This window comes from Anomaloglossus baeobatrachus, chromosome 5 (genome assembly GCF_048569485.1).
Source record: "Anomaloglossus baeobatrachus isolate aAnoBae1 chromosome 5, aAnoBae1.hap1, whole genome shotgun sequence".
NCBI classification, from domain to species: domain Eukaryota; kingdom Metazoa; phylum Chordata; class Amphibia; order Anura; family Aromobatidae; genus Anomaloglossus; species Anomaloglossus baeobatrachus.
In genome coordinates, this window is record NC_134357.1 from 530,870,616 (window position 1) to 530,883,599 (window position 12,984).

The 12,984-nt window shown below is 47.7% G+C and overlaps 1 protein-coding gene across 1 annotated transcript in view; it reads right to left on the reverse strand.

Moving 5' to 3' along the window:
• Positions 1–876, reverse strand: part of LOC142312171 (uncharacterized) — a 159,162-nt gene extending 158,286 nt beyond the window's left edge. Inside the window, exon 1 of the mRNA XM_075351073.1 lies at positions 583–876. The gene's annotated coding sequence lies outside the window, so the exon portion shown is untranslated. The remainder of the gene's footprint in view (positions 1–582) is intronic.
• Positions 877–12,984: the final 12,108 nt, after the last annotated feature.

A 12,984-nucleotide genomic window follows, 5' to 3' on the forward strand; every position in this document is an offset into this window, starting at 1 on the left:
AATCACAGGCCGGATGTTATGTAATGTGTATGGGGCCATTAGTGTTACACTGACCGGAGGGATAATACTCTGTACTACAGTAGTGCAGGGCATCACCGGAGCAATCACAGGCCGGATGTTATGTAATGTGTATGGGGCCATTAGTATTACACTGACCGGAGGGATAATACTCTGTACTACAGTAGTGCAGGGCATCACCGGAGCAATCACAGGCCGGATGTTATGTAATGTGTATGGGGCCATTAGTATTACACTGACCGGAGGGATAATACTCTGTACTACAGTAGTGCAGGGCATCACAGGAGCAATCACAGGCCGGATGTTACCGTATGCGAGCGCACTAAGGAGAGATTTAAGAAATAGGTTAAATACAGATCGTAAATCTATAAAAAATTAATATACAGTGTTCGTAATAATACGTGTCACTATGGGGACAACAAACTCCCAGAAACCTCATCCACAACGGCCTCATTAGTCTCTATACAACTGTCACGTGGTGACTATCTCACATCTCCGAGGACAACAGCATCAACAGAAAGTGTAAGAGGCTATTATCCCCAGTAATGGGGACTCTCCACATACCTCCACCTGCAGAGCCGCACACAAGATATATGGTAGATGCTAGAGTGTACAGGCTCCTTCCAGGTATGAAGTAATCTGTCATGTGATAGGGGCGTGTTCAAAATGCAGCCGGATGTTTTCCAGTCAGAATAAACATTATTTTTCTAAGTCCATGACGTGATGGAGTTGTTTATATTAAAAGCGTGGGTTTGGGGGTAAGAGCTGCAGATGTGGGGGGAGGGGGGTGCAGGGAGCGGAGCTTGCATGATTGTAGTGGTGGGGAGGAAACATCTCACGCCCACTAACCTGGAAGGAGCCCATACATTCTAGCGTCAACCCTAAATTTCTAAGGCTGCTCTGTGCTTCCAGGACCTGTGATGATGTCACATGGAGGGGAGGAGTCAGGGGTCACATGATCAGCTCCTCAGCGTATGCAGGACTCTGCTGTGCTGGGTGTCATGGTGCTGGTTGAGGGGAAGGTTATGTGTGGGGTCAGGAGGGGTTTACAGTGTGGATGTAGTGGAGCCGCGTGTGTACGAGGTGTAAGGAGCGGAGCCGTGGGTGTACGAGGTGTACGGAGCGGAGCCGTGTGTGTACGAGGTGAGCGGAGCCGTGTGTGTATGAGGTGTACTGAGCAGAGCCGTGCGTGTACGAGGTGTACGGAGCGTAGCAGTGTGTGTATGAGGTGTACGGAGCGGAGCCGTGTGTGTATGAGGTGTACGGAGCGGAGGCGTGTGTGTATGAGGTGAGCGGAGCCGTGTGTGTACGAGGTGTACGGAGCAGAGCCGTATGTGTACGAGGTGTACAGAGCAGAGCCGTGTGTGTGCGAGGTGTACGGAGCAGAGCCGTGTGTGTGTACGAGGTGTACGGAGCGGAGCCGTGTGTGTACGAGGTGTACGGAGCAGAGCCGTATGTGTACGAGGTGTACGGAGCGGAGCCGTGTGTTTACGAGGTGTACAGAGCAGAGCCGTGTGTGTGCGAGGTGTACGGAGCAGAGCCGTGTGTGTGTACGAGGTGTACGGAGCGGAGCCGTGTGTGTACGAGGTGTACGGAGCAGAGCCGTATGTGTACGAGGTGTACGGAGCGGAGCCGTGTGTTTACGAGGTGTACAGAGCAGAGTCGTGTGTGTACGAGGTGTACGGAGCGGAGCCGTGTGTGTACGAGGTGTACTGAGCAGAGCCAAGTGTGTGTACAAGGTGTACGGAGCGGAGCCGTGTGTGTGTACGAGGTGTACGGAGCGGAGCCGTGTGTGTATGAGGTGTGCGAAGCGGAGCCGTGTGTGTACGAGGTGTATGGAGAGGAGTCACGTGTATACAACGTGTGCAGAGCAGTGTGTGCATGACATGTACAGAGTAGAGCCTCTTGTGTACGGAGGGAAGGCATGTGTGTACGGAGCAGAGCTGCTTGCGTAAGACGTGTGCGGAGCAAAGCCACGTGCGTAAGATGTGTGCGGACCAAAGTCGCTTGCGTAAGATGTGTGCGGAGCAGAGCCGCGTGCGTAAGAAGTTTGTGGTGTGGATCTGTGTGTGTACAATGTGTGCGGAGCTGTGTGTATGTGGTTTACAGAGTAGAACCGCGTGTGTAAAGAGTGGAGCTGTGTGTGTATGATGTATGTGGAGCAGAGTCGTGTGTGTACGACGTGTGCGGAGCCTTGTGTTTATGAGCTATGCAGAGTGAAGCCGTGTGTGTATGACGCTTATGGAGCAGAACCGCATGTTTAAAGAGCAGAGCCACGTGTGAATGACGTGTACAGATTTATGTATTTATGATTGTGTGTCCCCCATCGCATCCAGTTTTCCCCTTACTCCCCCATTTCTCTGATCTGAGCTCAGTTCCGGGGTCCGATGCTCTCTCTTATAGATTTGCTGCGTCCGTGTAGAAGTTTCTCCCGGTCTTTTACTTAGGATATTTTCACACTGGGATATAAAAATCTGTTCCGATTCCGCACCTGATAAGTTGGACGAGTGAATTCCTTTTGGTAGCCTTTTGTCATGCGAATGTGTGATATTTTTTCTCATCTACCATCCGTATGAAATGTATTGTTTTTCCTCAGCAGCTATCATTCTATAATCACTTACAGGACCATTCACAGTGTTCTGTGCTCCAGAATAGTGATGTGTCCGTAAAGAACAGATGTCACATGGACATACGTGTGACGTCCGATTTTCGTTTCTCTCATCCATTAACTTGCGTTGAACAATTGTGTCCGATAGATGAGTGCGATCGCAGCATGCTGCAATTTTTTCTTCAGTTTGATTTGAGCTGAGGAAAAACTCACAGACCTGCTCTGCCTCATTTACTAACACTGGTCTGAGTATAATGCTTTTTTTTCCCTCATATTGCACTAGTCTGTTTTTTATGCCAGTGTGAGAGAACCCTTACACCAACTCTTGGTCACTGTTACAGCATTATTTGCTTTTCGTTCCTTGCACAAATAAACATAAAGGAGTGCGTAATACATATTCTGTTAAAATGGTTAGCTAGTGGGATTAATAAAGCCTGTGCACTAAGTGCAAGGGCTACCAAAAATTAGAAGGGGGATTCTAATACACTCTGGAAGACATGTAGTGGAGAGCTTCAGAATTTTGTCCCCATTATTAAGGAGTGGGACTCCTAGTCTGGTAAAGCCTATGCACTGTGTGCAGGGGTTACAAAAAATTAGAAAGAGGGACTGCAATACACCCTGGAAGACGCACAGAGGAGGGTCTCATGAAAAATGTTCTTCCCATTATTAAGGAGTGGGACTCCTGATCTGGTAAAGCCTATGCACTATGTGCAAGCCCTGCCAAAAATTAGAACTATAGAAGGGACTGCAATACACCATGGAAGACACATAGAGGAGGTCCTCAGAATACAATTTTTTTTCCCCATTATGAAGTGGGATTCCTAGCCAATGCGCAAGGGCTGAAGAACATTTACCCCTGACTAGGATAATTATATATAAGGGAATCCTGTGAAAATTATGTAGGATGGCATCATACACACCCTGGAAAAATTAAGAGTGATGGTCGCATCATGATAATGTTAATATGGTGGAGGAGTAGAAGGACACCAAAAAAAAAGAAAACAAGAACTTTATAACCTTGTTTGGGTGGGTTGGGGTGCATGGGAATACAACAGAAAAAAAGAATATTAGAATTGGCTTCGTGTTCTTCAGTTGTCATCCAGTGGGGATGGGAAATCTGGGCCAATCTCCATCTAGACCTTGTTCATTTTAATAAGAGTCAGCTTCTCAGCATTTTCAGTTGACAAGTGGATACACCTATCCGTTATTATGCCCCCAGTGGCACTAAAAACCCACTCTAACAAAACACACCTCCAAGACGTAGTGGGGCAGTTCATGCAACGTGTCCAGCTTGGATACCAAGTAGTTGTACAGCATAGAGGAACAGTGGTGGACGTTAATACGGTTCGCTAGGTACTCCTTCATTACCTTTTCCCTCCTTGTCAGACTACAGACACATAAGGGCCTGAGTGCTGGGAGGGGCTAATGAAATTGTCCAAGACCTTTGATAGTGTTCCCCTGCCTCTGTTGGACTTGGTGTGTGTCTACCTTGTCTCTTTTCCTTGGTTGCCTAAGGAACGATGACCTCTGCTTCCAGTGTTATCAGATGGGAATTTTTCCACTAATTCTTTGGCCTTCTGTTATGGCACCACTTTACTAGCCATCTCTGTAAGGAGAGATGGAAAGTTCTCCTTGTTGCATGGGTCAAAAAGGGTGAACAATCAGTGTTGGCAAAGATGTCTATAACACAAGGGTCATGGGAAAGTCAGCGGGACATAAAGATAGCCATGTATGCCAGCCTCCCAACAGGCAATAATTCCCTGTCCCCATCAGTTGAAAGATTCTCCATCTCCTCCTCCTCATCTTCAGTCCATCCACACTGAACAGATGGGATGAAGCTGGTGTGGGTAATACCCTCTATAGTGCAAGCAACCATCTCCTGTTCCTCCTCATCTACCTCCTCCTCATTATCACCTAATCCGCGCTGAGAAGAGGCAGGGTTGGGTATTATCACCCAGTGTACTTTCTTCCAACATCGCCACAAGGTCCACATTGCAAAGCTTCCTTTTTAATTGTGAGCCACGAGCGTTTGAGCAGACACAGAAGTGGGATGGTTATGGTTATGGGATGGCTTATTATGGTGGTATCTTGGTTGACTCCTCAAAGTTTTGTAGAACCTCACAGATGTCAGATATTCATGGCCACTCATCGGTTTTTATGTGAGGAGGTTGACTGGAATACCGACTGGCATGTTGTAGCTAGTGTTCAGCTACTGCCCTCTGCTGCACACAAAGCCTTGCCAATGTATGTAATGTTGAGTTCCAGCACATGGGCATGTTGCACACCAATTAGTGAGCTGGCACTTGCAATTTTGGTCTCATCACTCCAAATTGCCTTCTCCCAGAAGTTTGGAGGCTTGTCTCTGTGATGTTTGGCCTATTGTCAGTGAGATACTTCGTGGCATTTTCGCAGTAATGGCTTTCCTCTAGTGACTCAACCATGCAGCACATTTTTCTTTAAGTGCCTCCTTATTGTGCATCTTGAAACAACCACAGTGTTTTCAGTGAGTTCTGTATTTCAACTGAAGTTATTTGTGGGTTTTTCTTTGCATCCTGAACCATTTTCCTGGCAGTTGTGGCTGAAATTTTTGTTGGTCTACCTGATCGTGGTTTGGTTTTTACAGAGCCCCTGATTTTCCATTTGTTAATCACAGTTTGAACACTGCTGACTTTCATTATCAATTCCTTGGATATCTTGTTCTATCCCTTTCCTGTTTTATACAGTTCAACTACCTTTTTCCGTAGATCCGTTGACAATTCTTTTGCTTTCCAAATGACTCACAATCCAGAAACGTCAGTGGCTGAATGAAGGATACAAGAGTCTATCTGTGTCCCAGAAACTCATTCAGCTTTTATACACACACTGATTACAAGCAAACAGGTCACAAGTGAGGATGTTACCTTTATTAGCCATTCAAACCCATTTGTGTCAATTTCTATACATGTTATCAGGCCAAAATCACTAGGATATGTGAACTTTTGATGAGGGTCATTTGGATATTTTTGGTTATGATTTAAAAAAAGAAAACACAGTAGTTTGACAATAAATGGCTTCACCCAACCACTAGCCATGAGTGGAAAGAAAGATTTTGTGTTATCATTCATATTCTCTGAAAAAAGGCAAAGAAAGCAAAAAACCTACCGGGTATGTAAACCTTGGAGCATAACTGTATTTATTTTCATTTTTTTACAGCTTTATGAACAAAAATAAAAATAATAACAAAACACATGCAGTGCGGTGCCCTGATGTGAATACACTTAAGGGCAGGCAAAAAAATTATACAACTGGTACAAAAATGGGCACCAAAGTATATTATTAAAAGGGATAAATGACTTTGGGCAACTGATCTCTCACAACCATTATATACATAGTGATGCTTTAATGTGAGATCAGTCATTTTACCCTTTCAATAATATACTTTGATGTCTATTTTTGTGCCAGTTTTATATATTTTTTAGCTGTTTTGAAAAGGAAACCTCTCACCAGATTTGGCCCCTATTAGCTGCAGTTACCACCAGTAAGCTCTTATATACCGCATTCCAGGACACTGTATATAAATGCCCAAGCCACTCTATAACAATAAAGGACCTTCATTATACTCACCTAGGGGGTGGTCCACTGTAATGGGTGTCGCTGCTCTCGGTTTAGCTTATCCTCCATCTTGTGCGATCGCCATTCTCCTTCCCAGCTCCAGGTGGATGACGCATCCTATGCCATTTACACAGAAGCCTCCATTGTGCTCCTGCTCACTTTTTTCTGTTCTGCTGATGGCAGATCAAAGTACTGTAGTGTGCATACTCGAGTGGTCTTTAACCTTTCCCCATGCCTGCGCATTACACTACTTTTCTCTGCCCTCTGCTGCGCAGATCAAAGTGCGCATGCCCAGGAGTGCAATGGAGACCTCTGTGTGGATGACATAGGATGTGTCATCCACAAGGGGATAGGAAGGCGGACAGCGACTGCACAAGATGGAGGAGGCGCAAGACCGAGAGCAGCGATGCCCATCGAACTGAACCGCCCCCCGAGGTGAGTGGCCTGGGCTATAATATATAGTATCCTAGAATGCTGTATCTAAGAGCTCACTGGTGGTGGCCGCAGGTTATAGGGGAAAATCTGATGACAGGATACCTTTAAGTATATTCACATCAAGGCACCTCACTGCATTGTATTTAAGGCCATGTGCCCACGGGAGAAAGTAACTGCGCATTTTGCTGCAGGTATTTCCACAGGTTCACGCAGCAACTCCCCGGAATCTGCAGCTATCATTGATGCGGTATTTCTGCGGAATTGTTACGGTAAACCTGCGGAAACAATGCGGAATTCCTGTGGATTTTCTGCCCTGTACCTCCATAGTGGAAAGGCAGGAATTCTGCAGATAATTCCGCATTAATAATTGACATGCAGTTACGTGTGGCTTCGGGAAATCCGCAGCATTTTCCGCAGCCGCAAAAAATGCAGCATCGATACAGCACTCCCCAAATCCCACAAGATTACATGGGGAGTGTCTTTATGTTACGTCACCACTGGAGTCCGCTCCAGTGACTTCTACTCCGATCGCCAGGCAACGCCGTGTTCGGTGATGGGAGCGGAGTCGATGTCAGTGGCGCCGGTGGGCGCAAGCTCCGCTCATCCACTGGGCTGGGTTTCCTTGGGATCTGCAGTATCACTGGCTGACTATAGGTGGTGTGTGTCTTCCAGCTGAAGTTACCATCATTCAGCTACAGCCAATGGGAAGACACAACACCCTTCTTAATTCCCCTCCTGTCTGCTGACCACTGCCAGAGATAGTTCTGATATTCTGGCTCCTGTTCTGCCCTGTTGTTTTGTGATTCTTGTGTTCTGACTTCTCCTTGTTTCCTGACTACCCTCCTACCTGCTGATTTTGTACCTCGCTGCCCGATCCGGATTTGACCTCTGCTACGTTTTCTGATTACGTCCTTGCCTACCGATTCTATCCCTGTTCTTCAAATCCTGGTTTGACCTTGCCTGACGACTACTCTCTTGGACTGCTGCCTTCCACATGTAGTGATCTCCAGGACCATGTGTAATTCCAAATCCCTGTATAGGGATTAAAAGGTTTCAGGGTTCTGGGGGTCCTGCTTGGTGAAGTGCTTTCCCTCTAGCCTGTCCATTACAGCCCGTCTGAGTCTGTGGATCCAGGCAGGCGTTAAACTGTACTTGCGTAAGCCCGTGATTTATGTGGAAGATTTAGAAAATCCGCTGGTATTCTGCAGCAAAATCCACAGTTACTTTCACCCGTGGGCACATGGCCTTAGTATTGTCTTTTTTTAATTTTTGTTGTTAAAAAATAATTGCTGAGTACAACCCCTGGCAAAAATTATGGAATCACCTGGCTCTGAGGATGTTCATTCAGTTGTTTACTTTTGTTTAAAAAAAAAAAAGCAGATCACAGACATGGCACAAAACTAAAGTAATTTAAAATGGAAACTTTCTGGCTTTAAGAAACACTAAAAAAAATCATGAAAACATAATGTGCTAGCCAGTAATGGTTACTTTTCAAGACCAAACAGGGGGAAAAAATTATAGAACCACTCAATTATGAGGAAAAAATTATGGAATCACCCTGTAAATTTTCATTCCCAAAACTAACACCTGCATCAAATAAGATCTGCTCGTTAGTCTGCATCTAAAAAGGAATGATCACACCTTGGAGAGCTGTTACACCAAGTGGACTGACATGAATTATGGCTCCAACAAGAGAGATGTCAATTGAAACAAAGGAGAGGATTATCAAACTCTTAAAAGAGGGTAAATCATCATGCAATGTTGCAAAAGATGTTCTTCACAGTCAACTGTGTCTAAAATTTGGACCAAATACAAACAACATGGGAAGCAGGGGCGTAACGACCGCGGTCGCAGAGGTCGCCACTGCGACCGGGCCCGCAGGGTTATAGGGGCCCGGCAGCCGCTCTGCAGAGCCGGCTCCTCGCTGTAAGAGAGGAGATGCGCTGCTCAGTGGCTGACCACGCGACCGCCAGGGGGCCGGCCTGTGAGTCAGGGGGGCCCGGTGTCAGCAGGGGGTAGAGGGGGCCCCTGACCTGGAGAAGCCCACCAGGCGTGTCTGAGCTGCGGCAGAGCAGACGGAATCCATTCTGTTAGGACCTGCGATTATGTCATGTGTCCATGTGACTGTGTAGGAGGAGACACAGGATTGCCGGCAGAAAGCATCAGAAGATAGTGATTGCTGAAGGAGATTTGGACACATGACTGTGGTAATGAGAAAAGAGGAGACATTTAGGGGAGGGGGGTGCAGGGTGAGTGGCATATGAGGGCTGCAGACTGTGACAGAAGGATGTGAAGGGGTGCAGAGTGTTTCAGAGAGGGGTAAGTTGGGGTACAGGCTGTGTGAGATATGTGGGGCATGGTTTGTGACATATGGGGGTGTAGTGTGTGATATGGGGGGTGCGGGCTGTATGGGGAGCAGGGTGTGTGACATATGGGGGTGTAGTGTGTGTGATATGTGGGTGCAGGCTGTATGGGGAACAGGGTGTGTGAGATATGGGGGTGTATTGTGTGTGATATGGGGGGTGCAGGCTGTATGGGGAGCAGGGTGTGTGATATATGGGGGTGTAGTGTGTGATATGGGGGGTGCAGGCTGTATGGGGAGCAGGGTGTGTGATATATGGGGGTGTAGTGTGTGTGATATGGGGGTGCAGGCTGTATGGGGAGCAGGGTGTGTGATATATGGGTGTGTGTGTGTGATATGGGGGGTGCAGGCTGTATGGGGAGCAGGGTGTGTAATATATGGGTGTGTGTGTGTGATATGGGGGGTGCAGGCTGTATGGGGAGCAGGGTGTGTGACATATGGGGGTGTAGTGTGTGTGATATGGAGGGGTGCAGGCGGTATGGAGAGCAGGGTATGTGACATATGGGGGTGTATGTGTGATATAGGGGGTGCAGGCTGTATGGGGAACAGGGTGTGTGACATATGGGGGTGTAGTGTGTGATATGGGGGGTGCAGGCTCTATTGGGAGAAGGGTCTGTGACATATGGGGGCAGGGGCGTAACTACCGCGGTCGCAGGGGTCGGAAGGAGAAAAGAGGTACTTGTTTTTTTATTTTGCTGGCTGCATGACACATGAAGGCCTGGAGGGGCCTGGCTGCATGACACATGGAGGCCCTGGGGGGTCTGGCTACATGACACATGGAGGCCCTGGGGGGTCTGGCTGCATGACACATGGAGGCCCTGGGGGGTCTGGCTGCATGACACATGGAGGCCCTGGGGGAGCTGGCTGCCTGACACATGGAGGCCTGGAGGGGCCTGGCTGCATGACACATGGAGGCCCTGGGGGGCCTGGCTGCATGACACATGGAGGCCCTGGGGGGGCTGGCTGCATGACACATGGAGGCCCTGGGGGGGCTGGCTGCATGACACATGGAGGCCCTGGGGGGGCTGGCTGCATGACACAGGGAGGCCTGGAGGGGCCTGGCTGCATGACACATGAAGGCCCCGGGGGGGAGGGCTGGCTGCATGACACATGGAGGCCCTGGGGGGGCTGGCTGCATAACACATGGAGGCCTGGGGGGGGGCTGGCTGCATGACACATGGAGGCTCGGGGGGAGCTGGCTGCATGACACATGGAGGCCTGGGGGGGGGCTGGCTGCATTACATATGGAGGCCCGGGGGGGGAAAGCTGGCTGCATGACACATGGAGGCCCGTGGGGAGCTGGCTGCATGACACATGGAGGCCCTGGGGGGGGGGCTGGCTGCATGATACTTGGAGGTCTGGGGGGCTGGCTGCATGATACATGGAGGTCTATGGAACTGCATAATAAACATGAAGGACACCTTATACATGCACTAGGGGTACATTATACATGGAGGAGTATGGGGCTGCATAATACAATATGAAGGACACTTTATACATGGAATATATGGGTGCATTATACATGGAATATATGGGTGCATTATACATGGAGGAGTATGGGGCTGCATAATACAATATGATGATTTATGGGGCTGCATAATACAATATGAAGTTTTATGGGATTGCGTTATAATACATATAGGATTATGGGGGCTACATTATAATATATGGAGGACTATGTAGGCTACCTTATACATGGACTATGGGGGTGCATTATAAAACATGGAGGACTGTGTGGTGCAGTATAAAATATGGAGAACTATGGGGTGAATTATAATACATGGAGAACTATGGGAAATGCATTATAATACATGGAGGACTATGGAGGTGCATTCTAATATATGAAGGGTTATGTGGGACCCTTTATACTATACGGAAGGCTATGTGGGGGCCATTATAGTATTTGGAGAACTATATACAAGGGGGGACAAAGATACAAGCAGGGGATGGGAAAGTTTTGTGCTGAGGGAAAAAGGCTCTTTCCCTCAGCACCCAGTTTTCCCATGCTCTGCTATACATCTTCTCTCAGTACCCAGCTTTCCTATGCTCTGATATGGGAAAGCTGGGTGCTGAGGGAAAGATGTATGGCAGAGCGTGGGAAAGCTGGGTGCTGATAGAGGGATTTCAGATCGTGGGAAAACTGGGTGCTGTGGGTAAAAGCCAAGTGTCAGTGTCATGATCCTGTACCCTGAGTGTCAGTGTCATTATCCCTACCCTAAGTGTCGGTGTACGTGGAGGAGGGCCCCGGTCCAAATTTTGCCCCAGGGCCCATCAAAATATAGTTACGCCACTGATGGGAAGGTTGTTAAAGGCAAACAAACTGGTAGAGCAAGGAAGACATCAAAGCATCATGACAGGAAACAAAGCAATATGTCTCCAAAACAGGAAATGCACAACAAAACGAATGTGAGGAAACTGGAGTCAATGTCTATGACCAAACTGTAAGAAACTGCCTAAAGGAAATGGGATTTATATACAATAAAGCTAAACAATAAGAAGATGACTGCCTGAAGAGAACATGTAAATGTCCACAGTCATTTATGATATGGGGCTGCATATGAGGTAAAGGCACTGGGGAGATGGCTGTCATTACATCTTCAATAAATGCCCAAGTTTACATTGAAATTTTAGACACTTTTCTTATCCCATCAATTGAAAGGATGTTTGGGGATGATGAAATCATTTATCAAGATGATAATGCATTCTGCCATAGAGCAAAAACTGTGAAAACATTCCTTGAAAGAAGACACATAAGGTCAATGACATGCCCTGCAAATAGTCCGGAGCTCAATCCAATTGAAAATCTTTGGTGGAAGTTGAAAAAAATGGTCCATGACAAAGCTCCAACCTGCAAAGCTGATCTGGCAACAGCAATCAGAGAAAGTTGGAGCCAGATTGATGAAGAGTACTGTTTCTCACTCATTACGTCCATGCCTCAGAGACTGCAAGCTGTTATAAAAGCCAGAGGTGGTGCAACAAAATACTTGAGATGTTGGAGTGCTCTTCTGTTTGTTTGTTTTTCATGATTCCATAATATTTTCCTCAGAATTGAGTGATTCCATAATTTTTTCTCCCTGTTTGGTCTTGAAAAGTAACAGTTACTGGCTAGCACATTATGTTTTCATGATTTTTTTTTTAGTGTCTCTTAAACCCAGAAAGTTGCCATTTGAAATGACTTTAGTTTTGTGCCATGTCTGTGATCGGCTTTTTTTTTAAACGAAAGTAAACACCTGAATGAACATCCTCAGAGCCAGGTGATTCCATCATTTTTTCAGGGGTTGTAAGAAACCAACTTCACCTCGTACACACACGGCTCCGCTCCGTACACCTCGTACACACACGGCTCCGCTCCGTACACCTCGTACACACACGGCTCCGCTCCGTACACCTCGTACACACACGGCTCCGCTCCGTACACCTCGTACACACACTGCTCCGCTCCGTACACCTCGTACACACGCGGCTCCGCTCCGTACACCTCGTACACACACGGCTCCGCTCCGTACACCTCGTACACACACGGCTCCGCTCCGCACACCTCGTACACACACGGCTCCGCTCCGTACACCTCGTACACACACGCCTCCGCTCCGCACACCTCGTATGCACGCGTCTCCGCTCCGCACACCTCCTACCCACGCGCCTCCGCTACGCACACCTCCTACACACACAGCTCCGCTCCGTACACCTCGTACACATGCGGCTCTGCTACATCCACACTGTTTACCCCTCCTGACCCCACACATAAACTTCTCCTCATACACCTCCATGACACCCAGCACAGCAGAGTCCTGCATACACTGAGGAGCTGATCATGTGACCCCTGACTCCTCCCCTCCATGTGACATCATTATAGGTCCTGGAAGCACAGAGCAGCCATATCTCTAGTGTTAAGCCTATAATGTACGGGCTCTTTCCAGGTTAGTGGGGGTGACCATCTTGGTTGGGAGTGTGGTGATGTATGTTTATT